Below are 7510 nucleotides of genomic sequence, written 5' to 3' on the forward strand. Positions count from 1 at the left end.
TGGTTTTTTTATTAATTGTTGTTTTTTTATATTTTTTTTTCTTTGTAAAATAAATTAATAAAGCAGTGTCCTTTGGTGGCTATCCCTTGTTGCAGGCTAACTGTAGGTTGATGTGTTGTTTGAAACAGTCTGAGTTACCAACACAAATTGCTGTACGCTAATTGCCAGCAGATACACACACAGGACATCCTAAACTGACTGGTACGCTGATGTTGTGACAAGTTCCCGGGGGCTCAATAACAGACATTTAGCAGCTGAGGCCCTTCGAGTGTTGTTACATAATCAACTAGGGAGGATGATAGAAAACTATTATTAGTCCGGTTTAACTCCACAAACAGTGTAGTGACACGAGTGACAAAGTTACCACAATATTACTAAACTAATGAATCTCTGCAGTTTGACTATTTCTCTCTCTTACAGTAGCTCTATCGTTAAACTCCGGTGCACGTAGATCAAAGTTTAATTTACACACACACCCGTAACACACACTCACACACACACCGTAACAGCAGCTCGCGAACAAAGCTCGGTGATTCACGCGAATAAACTTCATGTGAATAAAAATATCAGCAGAATATTGGAGACATCTGCAGCCAAGCCGCTTAATAAAATTAACCTCACTCAAGTTTCATGTTCATCTTGCCCCCCACACATTTTAACAAACATATTAACAAACTTTAACACCACATTTACAAACATTTAACACACATTTAACAAAAATTTAACAAACATTAGCGTCACTGGGGCAGGGCCTCCTGTGCCAGCTAACAACCGTTAGCATGTGCTTAGCGTTACACGAACAATGAAAAACAAAGCCATAAATTTCTTTAAAAAATTATTTAAAATACTTACAGTTACTTCCTCTGCATCTCTCCACAGACAGGTTGGTACAATCCCTCTTTCAGAACAGTCTTTCGTCAGTCCAGTGTTTGTACTGGACGAGTTTTGTGGAAAAACAGGGTCCGAAGCGTTCACACCATACATTCAGGGTTTTTCCGGTCAAAATAAAAATAAATCCACTTGTGCTCATTAATATGTAAATTAGATATTTTAGTGGTTTGGCGCCTGGTGCAGCCAATGACTCAACAGTGTTGCCTGCTGAAGCCTTTGCCCAGATTAAGGGGCCTGACAGGCCTGCAGGGGCTGCAGGGCTGCTTGTTCTCTGCTAGCTTGCTCTTCTATAGGGACGAGGGATTGGCGGGAGCTTAGCTAGGACGCAACAAGGGAAGCCTACAAAATCCAAAAATTAACGTCAAAAATGGCGGGAAGTTGGTGGTTTTATCTTGTGTATTTGAGGCTGAGGCGCAGCCCACAAAAACATGACTGAGTCATCTTTTTTTCACACCCAAATGTAAGCATAATCAAATGGATTAAAAAGTTAGGGGTTTTGCATAATATGTCCCTTTAATTGCAGGGTGTGTTGCCTGTTGGGGCCATTATTATAATAACAATAATCAGGGATGGGATGGATTTTTGAAATAAAATCATGAGGAAACACAGGTTGGGAATGCGCAAAAACAATTAAAACCAACTCGACAGAGAGTAAGACGCAGTATATTTGGGAGGCAGCCTTGTTAGAACACACAGGAGTCCAAAACTCACAGGCAACCAGGTCGGACAGGAGTTTTTTCTCTGTGTGGCAGAAATCAAACACACACATGAGAAATTGTTATTATTTCTGGGATGAACTTCACATGGTAGTTGTTTAATTAGTGACTTTATGAATCTAATATTGCACAAAATGAAACTCTTGCTGGCTGCACCCAACAGAACAAGCATACACAAACCTTAAAGTTACTTACTCCTGGATGAAGCATCAGGTTTGGGTTTCTCATCGGTCCATCCAAAGTCATCTCAGACTCTTCTCTAAAATATTTTTACTACGAAGCTTTGACTTAAGGCTGTGTAAGTGTGAGAACTGCACTGGGATGGCTTTTGTAAACTGCTTCTTCTTTCTGCTTTCTATATCAATCTGCTTACCACAGCAACTCCTTCTCTTTTTTTGCCTGTTCCAGTAATCAGATCATTATCACTAAATTTTTTTTTTTTTTTTTAATTTTAGTTTTTTAGCACATAGCGTGGAGATGGTCTGTAGAGATAAGCAACTTTATCTTTTAAACATCAACAACTTTTAAGTTTGCTTACAGGGTCAGAACAGGGAGGAACATTTGATGAAATAAAACATGCTTTTCAAAGCCACTGTAAAAGGCCGCTAGTGGTATTTTTTAGTACTCATGATGAAAACTCTGTATCAGCAAGTACCCCGTAAGAAAATGCGTATCAGTGCATCCTTAATTATCACCCACCCTTTCTTCATTTGACTTTGCTCTCAGTTTTCTCATGGAGTGCAAATTTAAAGGACAATGTGCTAGGGATTTAGTAGCCCTAAGCAGCTGGGAGACGTGCCAGATTGCCACAACTGAATTACTACTCGCCTTTTACGGTGTGGGGAGGAGGAAACCATGTGGAAAAGGCCCTATCTAGAGCCCCATTGTTTGGTTTGTCCATTCTGGGGGCTGCCTTGTAGAAACATGGTTTGAGCGTTCAACTTGGGTGGAACCGCTTTGTTTTGCTAGCTAAATGCTCATCAAGGCTAAACGGGAAAACATTTTCAATTTAAGTTACACCTAATGAAAACCATGCCATGGAATAATATATTTCATTTCTGCCCAATAGAGCCTCCTAAAGCTATTACACACTGCGCCTTTTAAAGTGAAAAGTATACATATGAACATTGCTGTCAATATAAACAAATAAAACTCAAATGAAAAGCAATCCAAAAGTAAAACTTCGCAAGACAAATGGAGAGGTGTAATTGTTGTTTCTTCCTGTTTGATAATATGTCCTTTTGTATAACAGGTTGCCTCTGCTTCTGTTCCTCACTGCATGAGACTTTTTACCCCTCACTGTTGGTTTTTGCTGCCATTTGGGTTTAACGCACAAATAGGGATTCCTTAAATTTCCTTTTGCCGAGTCTGGTGGGTATTTAAAGAGGGAGTTTAGAAAAAGGTCAGTTGTTGGCTGTGTATACCGTGATACTCAAAAAGGAACAGTGTGGGTTGTTCATGATATCAGGAAAGCCCAAAGTTTTACAAACCCATTATAAAAAAATAGTTTGGGATGGTTTGTTAAACCACCAAGCATTTTGAAATGGTATAAAAATCATTAACTTTTTTGACGTGGACCTCTTTGTTTCATGGTGCATGGAATATTCTGTGTTTACATTGTCTTCTGATGAGGAAATTAATGCACCCTTTGGTATCATAAAGCCTTGTTATTATTTCTCATAGAATCTCATTCAATCATGACTTGCGATAATTGTTGTTGGTCTGACCTCTACTGGTTAAATGTTTCCGACACTATTTTAATACACTGCTGACAGCACTTAATTTCATGTAGTCTGACTAATCGGTATTTATTTGTGCCGCTGGTGTGCCTGTGTGTCCCTGCTGTGTGGTGCCTGTGTGTGTGCCTGTTGTGTGTGCCTGTGTGTGCGCTGGTGAATATATATATTTGGGAGCCAACTGGCAGTTAACTTGGGCCTGCCACTGCTACACAGTAAATATACAAGCAGCGGTTAACTTTATTTCCTGTTTAAACTAAAATATGGTGCCGTTAAGTGTTCTTTAAAACATTTAATAAGATTGACAAGTTGTCAAAAATAGGGTCACCCCACAAGGTAGAATTCAGGTGTGGCCATGACAAACTAGACGCCAGACAGAGCCTAAAATGGACCGCTGTAGTGAGATTAGACAAACACAACAGAGTTCAACCTGAGGGAAGGACCCTGAAACAATAAACCAAAAGGAAATGATGCATATAAATATGAGCCATATTTAGAATATTATGGTTCGATAAGAGTGAAAGGGCCTATTGCTAGTAATACTACATACAAAAGTAATTGTGGTGAATGAGAGGAAGAGGGTCTTTAGTCCTGCAGCTGACGGTGGCTCTTTAAAAGAGGCCGTTTGTGTTGTGGAAGCAGCACAGACAGTTTTAAGCTCCTCCCTCCCTCAAAAACGGCGGATAGCGGCCGGGCCCAGCCTGATGTCCTTTGGGGCATGATCGGGTGACCCCTCCCTTGGCGTGGATGGCGCACAGGTCTGGTGTCTCCGAAAACAGGCCGAACCAAGGTAAGCCCTCACTGGACCCTCCTGCCAGAGCCCCAGATGAGCGAGCGGAGGCTCTGGAGCCGCAGGTCCCCGGTCAATTGAAAGTCCTGAGACCGATTTCCTCGGACCAGGCGCCTGGAAGGGGCAGCTTGCGGATCAGGCAGCTCGGTTGGATTTCTGGTACGCGACGGGATGCTCCTCCTCCAGAGCCCAGCGGTACCGGGGCCCTGTAACGGTGAGGCTTCTTCACGCCGCCGGTGGCCGGGCGCTCTTACCGGGCAGTCGGCCTGGGGCCAGCTGCTTTGGGGGCTTTGCCTCCGGTGGACTTTAGCGAGCCGGTCCTGCTTGGTTCTCGCCATCCGTTTCTTCTCCCCGTGTGGTGGTTGTCGTTGCTCCCTGTGAACGGGAACGCAAATGTATGTAAAGACGAGCGGAGACCCGCTGCTCTTAAACTGTGGGACCGCTGTCCCACGGTGACCCTGCTCCCCACCAGCTCCGGCTCCGGATTGGTTTTAGGGGCCTCCTCTTGAGCTCAGCGCCGCCGGAGGAGCGGCCCCGCCGCCCCCAACCTCGGCCCGCCTCATTGGCGGAGAAAGGCGTTCAAAAATGTTCCGCCAAAAACCCGGAGCCGGCCGCCCCTCGACGGGCAGCCTGTTTTCTGGTTGGTCTCTCGGGAAGCCCCCCCGCTCGCTCCGCGGACATATAACGGAGGCTTTGACGTGTGTCGGGTCACACTTTGTTTGAGCGTCGACTGGTAGAAAGCATCGAGAATGAGCGGGGACGAGGCAAAACCGGCGGCAAAGCCCGAGCTAAGGCGAAAGACCCGCTCCTCCGCGGCCGGGGCTCCAGTTCCCGCGTCGGCCGTGTTCACAGGCTGCTGCGCAAAGGCCACTATGCGGAGCGTGTGGGTGCCGGCGCCCGTCTAACCTGGCGGCTGTGCTGGAGTACCTGACCGCTGAGATCCTGGAGTTGGCTGGAAACGCTGCCCGCGACAACAGAAAGACCCGGATCATCCCCCGTCACCTGGCATGCTGGCTGTCCGCAACGACGAGGGAGCTCAACAAGCTCCTGGGCGGGAGTGACCATCGCTCAGGCGGCGTGCTGCCCAAACATCCAGGCTGTTCTGCTGCCGCAAGAAAGACCGAGAAGCCCGCCAAGTCAAGTGAAACCTGCTGCCCGCTGGAAAACACACAAAAAGGCTCTTTTAAGAGCCACAAATCTCCTCATAACACAAACGATTATTTATATCATGATAATAAACAAGTTAACGCAGCTTCACATTCACTTTGAACTGGTTTTAAAACATATATGATATTTATGGAACGAGATGAATTTAACAGCAGATCCCATCTTTCATCTTCTAATGTAGGTTTCTATTTTAAGAATTCAACTGTAATGAATAATCCTTCTAGTTTGAGTTTTTTCTTTCTGACCTTCATCAGAGTAATGATGGCTGACTTTTGAAATATTCATGGGTTGGTATGGACGCTGTAAATTAAAGAGTGGTAGACATATATGGATTTAATTGCAAACAAGCACATATCAATATCTACTTGATATTTGAACTCAAAAACATTAAGTTTTGCCTTGTGATCAGAACAGACAATTATAAGATAAAATTCTTCTGCTTCTTCAGATTTAGTTTAATCTTAGTGATTCAGATGAGGCCGATGGTTGAGTTTGACAGACGGGTCTCTGGAGATGCAGTCATTAGTGTAAAGGGAGTCGAGCAGTGGGGAGAGCACACAGCCCTGGGGGGCTCCAGTGCTAATTGTCCAGGTGCTGGATGTGATGGTTCCCAACCTCACCTTCTGCCTCCTGTCAGTCAGGAAGTATGTAATCCACTGACAGGTGGAGGCTGGCACAGGATCACTGAATGATGGTGTTGAACGCTGAGGTCCACAAACAGGATCCTCGCATATGTCCCTGGAGAGTCATGGTGTTACAGGATGTAGTGCAGTCCCATGTTGACTGACCTGTTTGTTCTGTAGGAAAACTGCAGGGGGTCCAGCAAGAGGACTGTAATGTCCTTCAGGTGGACCAACACACGTCTTTCAAAGGACTTCATGACTACAGATATTCAAAGCCTGTAGTCATTTAGTCCTGTGATGGAGAATTTTTTAGGAGCCGGGATGATGGTGGAGCGTTGGAAGCAGGAAGGAACTGCACACAACTACAGTGATCTGTGTGAAGATGGGGGACAGCTGGTTTTCCTGTTTCTGAAAGACCTGACACACATCCCCTTCACATATCCTAAGTGCAGGTAGGGAGTCAGAGGGTTGACAGGGTGTTAGGGGGTGTAGGTAGTTGTTTGTTGTATGAGGGGTGTGAATGTGGGCTTTCAAATCTACAGTCAAACACGTTCAGGTCGTCAGCCAGTTGATGGTCCTCCACAGTGGGGGGTGGGGGTCTCCTGTAGCTGGTGATGTTCTGCAGGCGGCCTCTCCACACTGACAAAGGGTCGTTGGCTAAAAAGCTGTTCTTCAGCTGTTCTCTTTGCTGCTTTATCTTCGTTTGTCAGCAGGTTTCTGGCCTGCTTAGGAAAAAGGCCCCATTCTTGGGGAAAAGACATATAAAGGATTAATTTCCTTTGTTTAAGTGAGTTGTATCCTGGGACAAGTCAGTTTGCTTGTATCCTGTGTGATGGAAATAAATCTTACACATCGAGTTAAACTGTCTCTTTGAAGTACTGGAGTACTCTAAACGTCCGCTGTATGTTTTATTTTAAGTTTACACAAACCCAAAAACACTACACAGAGAAACAGAGCTCGCTGTAGCTTCCAGCAGAACTGAACCTGAACTGGACCAACTGGACTCCGACAACAACCCCTGAAGAGCTTCGACCCCCTTTACCTTCAAACAAGAAACTCCAAAAGTCCATAATCCAATAATAGATCAATGAGAAAATTGACTTGTAAAGGCAATTTTTAAGAACCTACTTTATTATTTGAGACTTGGTTATTCATATATGAATTTATTCAAGAGTCATATCATATCTATTATAATGCATGTAACCCTTTGTCCTGTTTCTTCATGTGCTCTGTGTAATGTTGACACTTCACTGTGCAGTCGAGGACCTGATGAGACCAATCGTCATAACACCATCTGGTGACTGCCCAGTTCTCAGGAATGTGTAACTGTATTAGAGTGATGCTCCAACAGAGATAAAACTAAACTGCTTCTTCTCTTCTGGGCTTTTCAGACTTTTACATACGAGAGTGTGTGACGGTTGCGTTGAGACCATTCATGGATGACTTGAATAAAACCTTATAGAAAGACAAGATTATACTTTGTGTGCGTTATTAAACAAATTGCCACCACAACCTTCAAACAAGAAGCTCCAAAAGTCCATTAAAATAATCCAATAATCAATGAGAAGAGTAACAGGAGACGTGTTG

The 7510-nt window shown here is 44.4% G+C and overlaps 1 protein-coding gene and 1 pseudogene across 1 annotated transcript in view; both read left to right on the top strand.

Moving 5' to 3' along the window:
* LOC118327349 (CD209 antigen-like protein E) overlaps nt 1-7510 on the top strand; it is a 22523-nt gene that overhangs the window by 7337 nt on the left and 7676 nt on the right. The gene's annotated exons all lie outside the window — the stretch shown is intronic.
* Nucleotides 4719-7249, top strand: LOC118327175 (annotated as a pseudogene).

Source organism: Morone saxatilis, unplaced genomic scaffold (assembly GCF_004916995.1).
Source record: "Morone saxatilis isolate NCDOM2014 unplaced genomic scaffold, NCSU_SB_2.0 Contig17, whole genome shotgun sequence".
NCBI lineage: Eukaryota > Metazoa > Chordata > Actinopteri > Moronidae > Morone > Morone saxatilis.